Here is a 13,831-nt window from a genome sequence, read left to right on the forward strand (position 1 = left end):
TCTCTCTCTGTCCAGCTTGGCCTGTCTCCACCATGTGCGTGACAGACTGTGCTGTGGAGACTGCTCCAGTTTGTTTCAGGAGACACTCAAGCTTCACACAGGTCAGAGTCTATGGGCATGGTGAGGGAAGAGAGGGTATAGCCAGGGCTGTTAGTCTGGGACTCACTGGAAGCAAGCTGCATGCGGCCTTCTGTTGAGTCAGCTCCCCCTTTTGGGGTTGGTAGGAATTGCCACCGCTCCCCCCAGCACGTGCACCTGTAGAGAAGCCCCCCCGGGTTTTGCAGAGAGCCCCTGAGGGAGGGTACAGGCTGTACTGGGGCTCAGAGACCTGGAGCTCAGAGACTAGCTGAGGCAGGCTTTGGGGTCTTGCTATCTTGCCTCCTGCCCATCGAGTGCCAGGTGAATGAAGGAAGTCCACTGTCTGGTTAGCTCCATTCTCCCTCCTGTTTCTGGGGTCTGAGAGAGGAGACAGATTGTCGGTCTTTGTTTTGGACTTGACTCCCTCTAGAGATGGAACCCCCTAGCCCAGCCCCACTCAGACAAAGTTAAGAGAATATTGGGAAAATGGGCTCTTCTTCACAGTGGTAGGGTTTGGCATTTTGAGACTCAGCATGAAAACCTCACTCTAGTGCTTTCCTGCAGACTCTGGGGTCATTGCTCAGCTCCTTGTCCTTGGACATTCCTGATGAGAGAAGGAGGAGGTACACTATGGGGTGGAACAAAGAGAAGATAAGTGGCTTTTCTCTCTGAAGTCCCTATAGGAACGTCAGGGGTATTCTTAGGGGGGTGGTAATGGGAGCAGTGGTGACCTGGGGTGGGTACAGAAACGACCTTGGCCCAGAAGCACAGCCTTGGGGCAGGGGACTCCACTCAGTCCTGATGGGTCCACAAATCAGTCTGTGCTGTGTGAGGCAGTAAAAGGGCTTGCTTGGGCTTGATAGCTCCAGGCTGGGACCTGGCTGAACTTGAAGCTGATATCCACAGGGTAGAGAGCCACTCTGAGATTCAACTTTTTTTTTTTTTTTTGAGATGGAGTCTCACTCTGTCACCCAGGCTGGAGTAAAATGGCAAGATTTCAGCTCACTGCAAGCTCCTGCTCCCGGGTTCACGCCATTCTCCTGCCTCAGTCTTCTGAGTAGCTGGGACCACAGGTGCCAGCCACCACGCCTGGCTAATTTTTTGTATTTTTAGTAAAGATGGGGTTTCACCGTGTTAGCCAGGATGGTCTCGATCTCCTGACCTCATGATCCGCCTGCCTCGGCCTCCCAAAGTGCTGGGATTACAAGTGTGAACCACTGCACCCGGACTCTGGGATTCAACTTTTAAGTTATGTGAAGCATTCTGCAGCACAGGAGACTCCATCCTGGCTGAGGACCATAAGCTGTTGACTTCCTTCCTGCAGATTGATAAGCATTTCCCGACTCTCCCATCCCTGTGTACCTGAAACATTTCTGGAACTGGGTGTGACCTCAGGCCTGTATTCCCAAGGCTGTCAGGGGCTGCATTACAGCGCTTTCCCACTGAAAAGTCCTGCCTGCCGCTGTGTGGTTCTCAGGTGGGTTCTCGCCTCCCTGAGAGTCTACTGTCTCCATGTTGAGGGCCTTTGACCAGTTTTGGCCTCCCTCACAGTTCAGCTGTTCTCACTCCTGACTTGAAATAGGGCAGCTATGGGGTCATGGGTGAGCACACAGGCTTGGAGCCAGACTTCACAGCTGTGGAACTCTGGCAGGCTATGTAACCTCTGTAAAATGAGGTAAATGCTGGTATCTGACCCTTACGTCTTTTACAGAGATTAAATGAGAATAATGCATGCGAAGTACTTAGTCTCCAGAACATAGTATGGTTCAACAGATTTTAGAATTTATTTCCATGAACAACAAGTATTTTGTCTTTTCTCTATAATGGCTATGGTGGTCCAAATGTATTTAAGTAATTTCTTGACTTATCTTCTGCAGGGACTCTGATATACACAGAGGGTACCTGTGTATACTGCCCAGTTAGCTCAGATTCTCAGTTATGGGCATTTTCTAAGGGAGGGCAATGAACATCCTGATAGATTTAACTACAGGTTTAAAAATGTCCAACTTTACTTGTGGTTTTTAACCACACCTGCATCCTAATTACCACCTTGGCTGTTATAGCTTATAGGTTTAGGCAATCTGGGTATAGTTGTAGCAAAGGTTATTTTTGATTTGAGCCTTGCCTCGCTTCCTCTGGGCAGAGGAAGAAAAAGCTGCAGTGATGATGGAGGACTGGAGAGGGGAGGTCAGATTCAGTTTTGCATTTTAAGTCCATTTACCTGACATCATATTTGTTATACTCTGGGGGATATCAGGGAGCTGGCGAAGCAAATGTCCACGTTGCTTCAGGCGATAGGATGGTTGGGTTGCATGCGACTCACTGTCAGGATAAGTAGTGCAGGTGCTGCATGGAGAGTAACACTCAGGAGGGAGCAGTTCAGGGGCTGGATGAGTCTCAGAAGACTTGGTGTATGTGTGGGGGTGTCTTGTGAACTGGGATTGGGCGGGGAAGAGAGAAAGAGTGGGTGTTGTAGATGGGGGACCAGCATTCATCGTTCAGGGGGTCCCTTCATTTAGCAGATGTTCACTGAGTACTGGCTGTGTGCCAAGCACTGGCCTGGGCACGGTAGATACCAACATGAGTGAAGCAGAGTAGAGAAAAGAGCATTGAAAGCCAGAGTGGCCCAGTGCTTGGGAGCATGGTCTGCTATGTGGTTGCCTCGGCTTGAATCCCAGCCCTGCCACTGACTAGCTTGTGGTGTGATCCTGAGCAGGTTGTGTACTCTGGAGCCTCAGTTTCCTCATCTGAAAAGTGGGGATAGTAATAATTGTGGCAGGGATTAAATGAATTAATAGGAAGTACTCAGAACAATCTTGAATATAGAAAGTACTACTGTGTGTAGGATATTTGTTGTCACTGGAATATTAGCTCCATGACAGGCATTTTGTCTGTTGTGTTCACTGCTGTAGAATGCATCTTGTACATAGTAGGCATTCAGTTAATGAATCAAAGCAACACTGGTGTCCTCAAGGAGTCCAGGAGCCTGTGCTCTGGTGGGGACACAGACATGTCAACAACCAGAGGATACTGTGCAAATGATTTGAGAAGGGAAGCATGGGGCCTGGTGGGGCACAGAGGAGGACTGGCCGGGGGAGGCTTGGGGTCAGGGAGCCTGAGCTGGATCTTGAGAAACAAGCAGGGATTTGCTGGGTGACGGAAGGGGTTGGGATGTTTTTGGGAGAGGGACAGCACAGGCAGAGCCAGGAGAGCGTGTCATTTTCTAGGACACCCAGAGAGAGGATCCTGCAGAATGGACCTCTCAGAGGATCCAGGGAGGGGTCCCAGCAGGGCTATGACCGGGCCCTCTGAGGCTGTAGGGGAGGAAGGTGGAATGTGCTGGTTGGTGGTCCCTCAGACTCCAGCCCCCACCTATGTCTGCAGGGGTGGGGCTGGACAGGTTGGCACCTGTGAGATCTCCCCTGCAGCAGGTGAGGGTTGGCCTCCAAACAAGGAGAAGGCGGGTGGCCCCCACTGCCACCTGGGAGCACTCCTGCTGTAAAATAGAAGGGATGAAGAGAGTGGGTGGTTAGTGTCCCTGGGGGACCTAGTTAAAAACTGACCCCTGGAAGTGCAACTCCAGGTCACCCTCACTTCCACTCAGACACCAAGGCCTCCTAAGGGGCATCTGCTGAGGGCTACCCTGCTTGCTACACTTCGTCCCTCCTCGCAGCTCTGCGCAGTGCACAGAAGTCCTGTCACCTGGTGGCCTTGACCCTGCTGACAGAGAAAGACTGGCTTTCAGGCCTGTGTGCTCGGTGCTTCTAGGGGCAGGTGTAGGGGCCATAGGGAAAGATGATGAATTCAAGCTGATAAAACTGATGTGTGCATTGTCCCCATTTGAAGAGGACTTTGAGGAAAAATCTACTATATACTTAAGCTTGTGTTCCCTGCAGTTTACCATAATTACTCATGGACTTAATTATCTGCCATAGATAATTATCTGATACTAACACCTTACACCTCCTTGTTTCCTCCCCCTTCCTTAAGTCTGCCCAGACACAGTAGGCAAGAGGGAAAATGGAGACAGCTTTCACTTTTCTCTTCAGCCTACTGCCTTAGTTTCCTTTGGTCTCTCCTGATTTCTCTGAGGGCTTTGGGATTTATTTTTGTGGCTGATCATTTATATACAGGATTTGCCAAAGGTCCTTGTGCAGGGCTTTTAAACTTTAACTGAGGTTGTCGGTATGACAGAGTGTTGACGTTTGCAAGCATGTCAAGTGGAACCATTTAACACCGTTGCAGCTGGGGCAGTTTTTATGGTCTGCAATCTAGTGTCAGGAGGCTGCCCAGAGACAAAAAAGGAAACAGTGTCCCTAGCTCATTTCTATACTCACATAACCACCATTTATCTAGTGCCTACTGTGTGCTCCGTGGCTCTTCACAATGACTCTGGGAGGTCGGCGCTGCCAGCAAGTAGAGCCACAGGAACTGAGAGAGCTGAGGTCTCTGTGAATGACCCATGGGTGCTGGTTGTTTCTGGTTGAGTAGAGCCAGAGGACGTGTTTAAAACTGCCAGGGACTTTTGCTGAACCTGCAGGAGTTGTTTCCTGCCTGCCCCCTACTCTTCCCACCCCGACCCAGCCCCTTCCTTAAGTCCATCCAGAGATAGTAGGAAAGAGGAAAAGTGAAGAAGGCATTCACTTTTCTCTTCAGCCTACTGCCTTATTTTCCTTTGGTATCTCCTGATTTCTCTGAGGCCTTTGGAATTGATTTCTATGGCTGATAATTTACCTGAAGGGGCTCTCACAGAAAGGGTTTCTTGGTACTGAGCCTGATAGGAATGTGGCAGGAGGGAGGAGAGAGAGCTGAGGGTCTCCCTGATGCCTTGGTTCTCTCCAAGCCTAGGCAGGGGGAAAGGTGGCAGAGTTGGCAACATGAGGTGCTGGTATGGAAGAGGATTCAATCAGAGCATGTCAAATATCACTTAAGGGTCTGGAGGGAATTTCACAACCAGTGAGGCACTTTTCTGTGACCAACAGTTTTCACACATTATTTGCTTTAATCCTCATGGTAGCTCTAAAAGGTGTTATTCCTCCCATTTTGTAGATGAGGACACAGAGGCCCAGGGATGCTGTAACTAGGAATGGTTGGTGTATTCTGATTCTGTTGGCCAGGTTAATTCCTTTCTTTTCTTTTTTTTTTTTTTTTTTTGAGATGGAATCTTGCTCTGTTGCCCAGGCTGGAGTGCAGTGGCAAGATCTCAATTCACCACAACCTCTGCCTCTTGGGTTCCAGCAATTCTCCTGCCTCTGCCTCCCATGTAGCTGGGACTACAGGTATGTGCCACCACACCTGGCTGATTTTTGTATTTTTAGTAGATACAAGGTTTCACCGCATTGGCCAGGCTGGTCTCGAACTCCTGACCTCAAGTGATCTGCCTGCCTTGGCCTCCCAAGGTGCTGGGAATAATAGGCATGAGCCACTGCACCCAGCCCATATTGATTCATTGAAAACCTCATAAGAATCCTACAGGTGGCATATTATGATTCTTGTTTACCCATGTAGTACTGAGACCCAGACCCAGAGACCACAGCCAGGAGGTAGTAGAGCCAGGGCTTGAACCCATATCACCAAGTTGCCCTCACTGGGCTTCCTTATGAAGGAGTTCCTCCTTCCACCCTTGAAAGCCGGGAGCAGTTTGCCCATGAGCCACCCAGCCCTTCAGTGGCGACGGTAGTGGGGCACAGTGTGGTGAGTCCCTCTGAGAGATGCCCCTTTCCGGTCAGATCTGAGAGCTTCCCCCACTCCCTTCCCACACAGTCACATAGCTTTCAGCCTAGAGCTTTGCAGAGGCACAGCTCCCAGCCCTGCATACCCGGGCTGGGAGTCCGTGGATCAAATTCGGTTTGTCCTTTGGCCTACCCAGGACTGGCATCTGGTAAGGCCCAGGACTACCTGGCATCAGGCACATTCCCGGGAAGCTTTTACAATCCTGTCAGCCCTGCTTTGAAATTTATCCAGAATCAGAATTCTCACACCCTCCACTACTACCCCCTAGTCCATACTACTGTCCTCAGCCGCCTGGACGACTGCAGTTCCCTCCTAATTAGTCTTTGTGCTTCTCTCCCCGTCTGCTAGTATAGCAGCTGAAGGGATTGTTTAATGGTGGAAGTTGGGTCATGGCATCCCTCAGCTCAAATCATCTGTGGGCTCGTATCTCACATACAAAGTGGACTCCAGAATCCTTCGTGGTCCATGAGGCCCACGTCATCTTGTCCCCTCCCCAACCCCATTACCTCCCTGGCCTCATTTCCTCCCACCCCTGCTTCTGTTTCTCAAACGTGTGAAGGGCAGCCAGCCTAGGGCCTTTGCACTGCTGTCCCCTCTATCCAGACTGTTTTCCTCCAGATCTTCCCATGGCTGCTGCTCCTTCACTTTCTCCAGGTCTCTGCTGAGATGTCGTCTCCTCAGGGTGACCTTTCTTGATTCCTCTTCTCCAGCACACTCTGTTCTCTCGGTGCTGCTTTCTTTTTCTTTAGAGCTCTCATCCTGACTCAGACATGTTATATTTCAATTTGTTTTCCTCTCCCTGCTAGAATGCATCTCCATGAAGACAAGGAACCAAACCTGTCTTGTTCAAGGCTGTACTTCTAGTAGCTAGAATAGTGGTTGTAATAAGTAGGTCCTAAAAAATAATGATTGAATGAATGTATTAAATGGTTGGTTGGAGTCTATGATTTTCCCTCTTTGGGACTCTGCCTGAGAAGCCAACCAGCTGCTGAGAGGTCCCTCCCTGTATCCGGGGGAGCCTGGGAGTCTCAGGGGCAGAGGCTGGGCCTTGGGTACTCCGGCTGAGGCTCCCCAAAGATTCCTCTTCAGTTTGGGAACCACCGGCATCCTTGTTTGTCTCTGCGCCAGCTTCCAGTCACCCCTTCTGGGGAATTATCTGAAAATAGACATTTTCTCATCTGCCCACAATGACAACAGTGAATTAAAATAGGTTGGCTTACCAGCTAAACATTGGGCATATTCAAATGCCCCTTGAGTTCTCAGAGCCATACAGAAACTGGCAGTGGCCAGAGGAGATGTCATCCACGCTCTTGAGGGTCTCCCTGTAGAGTTGGAGCTAAGCTGTGCCCAGAAGAATAGGATTCACTCAATGTTCTGGGATGGGATAGACCAGAAGGAGAGAAACTGACATTGAGTGAATCCTTCCTGTGCATAGTACACAACCACAGTGCTTAGGTAGTACAAGTATTTGGTAATGCCCAGGACTACCTGGCATCAGGCACATTTCCAGGGAACTTTTAAAATCTCCTCAGCTCTACTTCAAAATTTAGTGTTACAACCTTGAGGTTGATAATGGTATGCCCATTTGATGGGATGGGGAAATTGAGGCTCTGAATTGATGGGAACAAGGCTTTCATGGATCCCACAGCCTTAGGAGTAACTGAGAAAGGCTCTCAGGAATGACTTATAAGCAGTCCATGAAGGACTGGTGGTCTTCCTGTCACTGAAACAGTGCAGCATCAAGTGTAGCACGGATGGTGAGGTACAGGTGCTCTATAAGGTGGAGCCCGGATGGTTTTGAGATGGCCCATTGAGTATGAACAGGTGTGTCTTCCTTTTTCCTATTATTGATTACCTGGGAACAGGGAGAAGATTTTTTTTTTTTTTTTTTTTTTGGAGACAGAGTCTTGCTCTGTTGCCCAGGCTGGAGTGTGGTGGCATGATCTCAGCTCACTGCAAGAGAGGGTGTTTTAAATGAAGCCCCAGAGAGCTGAGGAACTCTGAAGAAACCCTGGCATCAACTCTCCTCCACACAGGACCTGTGCCTTCTTGGTGTCACCAGGGACCATCCCAGTGAATGCTTATCTGAGTACACACAGCTCAGCTTCTAGTCTCCAGGAGCAGTGGAGAGTAAACCTCTCTAGTCTTGGAGGTTTTGTGGATGGGGAGACAGAACATTGCTATGTCCTGGTTTGGGGGATGACGCTGGCATCCTTCGGCACATCAAGCCCTTATGAAATAAATGTTTCTTGCTACTCAGCCCACGTAGTGGGATTAGAGCTGTGTGTAGTACACAGCCACAAAGCTTATGTGGGCATTGGGAGGGCAAAGGAGGCACATGTCTTCTTGTAGCCAGTGTAATTGACTTGTTCATATAATCACTTGTTCATCAGCCTTTATTAGCTCCTACTCTGTGCCAGATGGCACCATGCCAGATCCTGGGGCCACAAAAACAAGGACATCTTCAAGGAGTTCACAGTCCAGTGTGGGGAGATGGATAAACCAAATATGACATGCAGCGTGGTGGAGACTGTGTGACATGAAAGCAGTAGGGTTGTGGTGTGGAACTTATGGCCACAAAGCTTTAGGATGGCAGGCTTGAATTTGAAATGTCATCCCAACCCAGCCACTTACCAGCTTTGACTTTGGGGAAGTTCTTGGTAGGTAGTTATATACCTTAGCTCTTTTATTCCTCAAATCTGTCTAGTGAGGTAAAAATTTTCTCCATTTCATAGCTGAGGAAATTGAAACTTGGAGAGAGTGAGTAATTTGTCTATGTGTGACAGGACCAGGATTCTAGTCCAGGTCTGACTCCAGAGTTCCTGCTCTTCCCATTCTAATAAGGTGACGAGAATGAGTTTTGTCCTTGTTCCCACATGGCCAGGGCCCTCTGAGAAATTAGCTTTGGGACAAAGGGGTTTTGGTTTTGCTTTTAAGCTGCATTAATGGAAGTTTCCTCCTCAGAGCACAGGAGGTGATGGTGCTGCTCTGCACTGGGGAGATAACAGATGGAGCACTGGGGCCCGTTCATGGGTCACCCTTTTGAGGGAGATGTGGCTATTTGAGGTCCTTCTGAAGGGTTGACTGTGATGGGCACTGGAAACCTTGTCTCCCAAGCAACAGCTGAATGAACTGGGGGTATTTTACATGGAAAAGAGGAGACCCACAGGGACATGAGGGCTGGCTGCAGATATCTGAAGGGCTGCCACATAGAAGAGTCTCATCCTCTGTGAAAGCTACAGGGAGAAAGGTTTTGGCCCCAGGTTTACAATAATAGCTTCTGAAATATTTGGGATGTAGTGAGTTCACTATCATCAGAGGTAATGAAGCATGGGATGGGCCAGGTGTGGTGGCTCACGCCCGTAATCCCAGCAGTTTGGGAAGCTGAGGTGGGTGGATCACCTGAGGTCAGGAGTTCGAGACCAGCCTGGCCAACATAGTGAAACCTTGTCTCTACTAAAAATACAAAAAATTAGCTGGGCCTGGTGGTGGGCGCCTGTAATTCCAGCTACTTGAGAGGCTGAGGCAGGAGAATCGCTTGAACCTGGGAGGCAGAGGTTGCAGTGAGCTGAGATTGTACCATTGCACTCCAGCCTGGGCAACAAGAGTGAAACTCTGTCTCAAAGAAAGAAAGAAAGGAAGAAAGAGGGAAGGAAGGAAGGAAGGAAGGAAAGAAGGAAGGCAGGCAAGCAGGCAGGCAGGCAGGCCCTCTGCCATTCCTCTGCCCAGAGTTCCTGACTGTCCCTTGGCTGCTCTGGATGTGGCTGCCAGGGCAGTCCTAAGGAGAGGTTTAGATTGCATCTCTCTCCAAGCCCAGATCTCAACAGGCTCAGGGTTGCATGTTCCCTCAGGTACGGTGGGAGGAACACAAAGTTAGAAACAGAATTAGGAGACCTGTGTTTGGATCCTGGCTTAGCCCCTTACAGCTGCCTGACCTTGGGCAAGACATTTGCCTTCTCTGTGAAAGGGGATCACATCAGTCCCTCCCCTGCAGGTGAGGTAGTGAGTGAGAAAGCACTTTGTTAAGGAGAGAGGGTCCAGACACTGGTTATTAACAGGCGCAGTCAACTTCAGGGAGCCTGGCCTTCCACACACTGTCTGAGAAAACTTCACCCAGTGGTGAACCAGGATCTGTTCCATGCCAGGTATTTTAGAGAATGAAATGGATTTTGGCCCTAGGTTTGTCCAGAGCTCTCTGAAATATGTTATCAAATGAGGTTCCTAACAGTAGCAATGAGTAAAAGAATCTCCTGCCCTCAAGGCTAGTTGAGTGTAGGAGGCAGAGAGTTTGGGACAGGTGTTGAGAAGGGAGGGATCCAGGAAGCCTTCGTGGGGAAAGTGACATTTGAGTTGGGCCTAGACAGAGGCTTCATTATGCAGGAAAAGGAGCAGCTAAAGGTTACAACAGAAGCAAAGAAGCAAACTTGTTTAAAGGGGCGGGGTAAGGAGTTCCTGGGAGGCTGTTTTACTTTCCCTTCATTTCTCAAATGAAGATGAGGTCCAGAGACGGGAAGCGGGTTTCCTAGCAGGGATAGGGTGAGCAGAGGTTAGAACCAATGCCCAGCACCTCACCTCGGGCTGTTTTCACCACGCCTCAAGGGTGCATCTCTACTCTGAAGCCACTTCTCCTGGTTCAGCCTCCTGCCAGGCTGTTCTATCTTCGGGAGGAAAAGGAGGGAGCAAAAGTTGTATTTACCAAAGGAGCTGGTTGGGCAGGTCTCCTTTCTGAGGTCAAAGTCAAGGCCAAAGTTGGCCTAGCTGGCTCCTGCGGGGCGGAGCCAGGCCTTGGCTGGCTACCAAGTTGGTGGGGGGAGGGGGATGGGAGGTCAGGGAGTCTTTTGGTTAGGAGGGATCACTGGTGGGGACTGAGGTTTTTCCAAAGCATTGCCCCTGTGAACAGTGGGCTGAAAAGGTTACAGCCCACACATTCTTTCTCAGGAGATTAGGGCCATGGGAGATTATGGAATACACATGAGGCTGTAGGAGGCCTGCAAATTTCCCATTTGGGGCAATTAATTTGATGGATTGTAAAACAGCTCACTGCTTCCTCTCCCCCTTCCCTGGGCTGGATTGGGCTGGGCAGTAAGACTGGCTGAAGAATGTGCCCGGAAATGCCCTTGCTGGTGTTCTGCAGTACCTGCTTAGACCACCTTATTAAAACCTTCTCTGGGCAGGGGCTGGGCCTGCCCCTTTCCTGCCTCCCTTCCTGGTACAAGGAAGATCACATAGGTGCCATATAAAGCTATGCAGAGTTGATACTTATCTGATTGGGGCCTTTCCAGGATGCTGGTAGAGGTGGGGCTTGTGGTGGAAGCTCTGGTTTATAGATGGGGAAGCTGAGCCCCAGCGGTGAAGTCACCTGCCCAAGGTTACGCAGGTTGTTGGTGACAGCTGGGACTCCAGCCAAGTTTCTCTACTCCTGGGCCAGGGCGTCTTCTCCCCACTTGTGTGCTCAAAGTGAAAGTGAAATAAATAGTGAGCATTTTTCTGGTTTCTCTCCCCTGACTTCCTCCTTGCCTCCAGCCAGTCAGTAGGGTCCCTGCTTTGCTGACTGTGTGCAAGGTGTGACATGGTTCCGCTGGCATCTCCCCAGCAGCCTTGCAGCATTCCCAGGAGGGCTCTGGTGGGGCTGCACTTTTCTTAGGTACTCAAAATGTGTTTGGGCTTGTTGGATGCCTCCCTTCTCCATGGGGTCTTGCACCTGTGATTTGTAACAGATTCTTGTGATTAGTCCTTTCTCTGGTGCCTCCTAAAGACCCCACCCTCAGCAACTCATACCTGTAGTAGTGCAGATGGGTCTGACTGGTTTTCCTACCTCCATCCTGTTCTCCGTACAGGGGCCCAAAGACCTCATCCTGATGTGCTTCCTGATGAGGGCCTTCAGAGGTGTCCTGACTTGGGCTTCTCTTCCTGTGTCTGTGTCCTGTTAAAGCACACCATTACCCTCTGGCCTGAATGCACTCCATGACATCATCAGCTGTAGCACTCTCTTGCTTCTGTGTCTTTGCTTTTGCAGGAATGCCCCCTTCCATCCAGGTAATTCCTATGCGTCCTTTAAGACTCAGGTGTTACCTGGGGAGCCATCACTGGCCACCCGCCATCAAGGGTTTGTGACATCCCTCGTTTGTGCTTTCATTCATTTAATTAGCAGTGCTTTCATTCATTTGTTATGTGCTGAGAAGCTTTTCTGAGCCTGACAGTGTTGTACTGAGGAGTACAGTAGTGAACAAAAGGAGGGTGCCTGTGGGCATGGAGCTTGCATGCTAGCATCCTCTATTGCTACATATCACCCCAGTCTCTGTGCTAATGTCTCTCTGTGTCTCCCTCATTAGCCTTTTAATTATCTTCATGTTTGATTCATTCACATATCTGTCCCCAGTATTCATTCACATATCTGTCCTCAGTACTCAGGTATCAAGTAACAAGCACAGTGTTTCTTCAAGCAAGAAAACAAATTGTTAATGCTCAATGAAAGGATGGATAAGCTGTTCCGCCTTCCTTGCCTGTCTTTAACTGTCTAGCTGTTGTGTGTGACTGTCCCCATCCCACCCCAAGAGCTGAGCTCTTTTGTCCCTTGCACTCTTGGCACTGCATTTGCTGCTCACATGACTGTCCTCCTTCATGTTACACCTTTTTGTGTCTGCATCTCTCTCACATTGTTGTAACTTTCTTCAAGGCAGGGTCCGTTCTAGTTCAATTTTGTGTACCTGGAATTTCTATACTTAACATTAGCCAAAAGGTTGACAAGTAAGTGTACTTGGAATTTCTGCCTGTCCTCACATTCAGTAAAATGAACAGCAATTCACAAAGCAATGTGTAAAGAAATCAAAATGTGAAGACACACTAGGTACCTAGGAGTGGGTTTATTCACAGATGTGTGGTGGGCACCTGCATGCCAACCCTGGGCCAGGTGCTGGGCATTCTTAGATGAATGAGGCAGAGGCATCTGCCTCAAGGGCTTCTCAAGGCTTCTTTCTTTGAAGAAGGGTGAGGAGATGCCCAGCCCACTGGCACCCAAGACACTTGCGGTGTAGGATGTCTGGATCCTTCCTTTTGGTGAAAGAAGATGCCATCACAGAGTTAAGGGGGCTGTAAGACCTCAATTTTAATTCCACTTCTGTTGCTTGCCAGCTGTGTGACCTTGGACAAATGAGTCAACTTTTCTGAGCTTCAGTTTCCACATCTGTAGTCAGTAGCTGGTAAGAACACCTACCTTGTAGGGTCATTCATTCCTTTATTGAATGAATATTCATTGAGTTCCTACTTGGAGCCAGAAGACATTGTTCTAAATGCTGGGATGGGATAGTGAACAAAATCAATAAAGGTCTCTGCCCTCATGGAGCTTACGTATTAGCAGGAGGGAAAGACAGCAAATGAAATGGTTAAAATATATAGTATCAGAGGATGGTTAAGTGCTGTGGAGAAAAATCAGCAGGAAAAGGTGACAGGAGGCCTGGGTGTGAGAGTGGAATGGTCAGAAGAGGCCTCTGTGTGGAGATGACATTTGGGTAGAGATCTGATCAAGCCATATAGGGCATGACATGCCATGATGAGGAAACAGCAGGGAGGCCAGAGTGGCTGGAGCTCAGGGAGTAAGAGTTGAGATTGGAGAGGTGCAGGTCTTTGACTTGGGCTTTCACCCTAAGTCGGGAGAGAATTCACTGGACATCTTTGAACAATGGAAGGCTTTGAACAGAGATGTGGCATGATCTGACTTTTGCTTTAGAATAAGGATAATTATTCTAAATATTTATTCTAAATATTCTAATTATTCTAAATACTTATTCTAAATATACTAATTATTTAGGATAGTATTCTAAAATATCCTTATTCTAAAGAAAAGTCAGATCATGCCATTCCTTCGTTAAATTATGGTTGCTGTACATAGAATAGACTGATTAAAGATAATGTAGGTAGCATGTTTAACACAGTACCTGGTATGAAATAAGCCCTCCTTAAATGGTAGTTTGGTTCTTCATGATAATATTATTATTATTATTATTTTTTTTTTTTTTTTTTT

The 13,831-nt window shown here is 48.7% G+C and overlaps 1 protein-coding gene and 1 long non-coding RNA gene across 6 annotated transcripts in view; one reads left to right on the forward strand and one right to left on the reverse strand.

Annotated features, from left to right (window-relative positions):
• Positions 1–13,831, forward strand: part of PLEKHA7 (pleckstrin homology domain containing A7) — a 238,946-nt gene that overhangs the window by 15,915 nt on the left and 209,200 nt on the right. The gene's annotated exons all lie outside the window — the stretch shown is intronic.
• The window catches only part of LOC108530627 (uncharacterized), a 5,629-nt gene continuing 4,829 nt past the window's right edge, over positions 13,032–13,831 (reverse strand). The window contains exon 3 of the long non-coding RNA XR_001885912.1: positions 13,032–13,103. This is a non-coding gene — a long non-coding RNA (uncharacterized LOC108530627). The remainder of the gene's footprint in view (positions 13,104–13,831) is intronic.

The sequence above is a fragment of the Rhinopithecus bieti genome, unplaced genomic scaffold (assembly GCF_001698545.2).
Source record: "Rhinopithecus bieti isolate Rb0 unplaced genomic scaffold, ASM169854v2 scaffold_8211, whole genome shotgun sequence".
NCBI classification, from domain to species: Eukaryota; Metazoa; Chordata; class Mammalia; order Primates; family Cercopithecidae; genus Rhinopithecus; species Rhinopithecus bieti.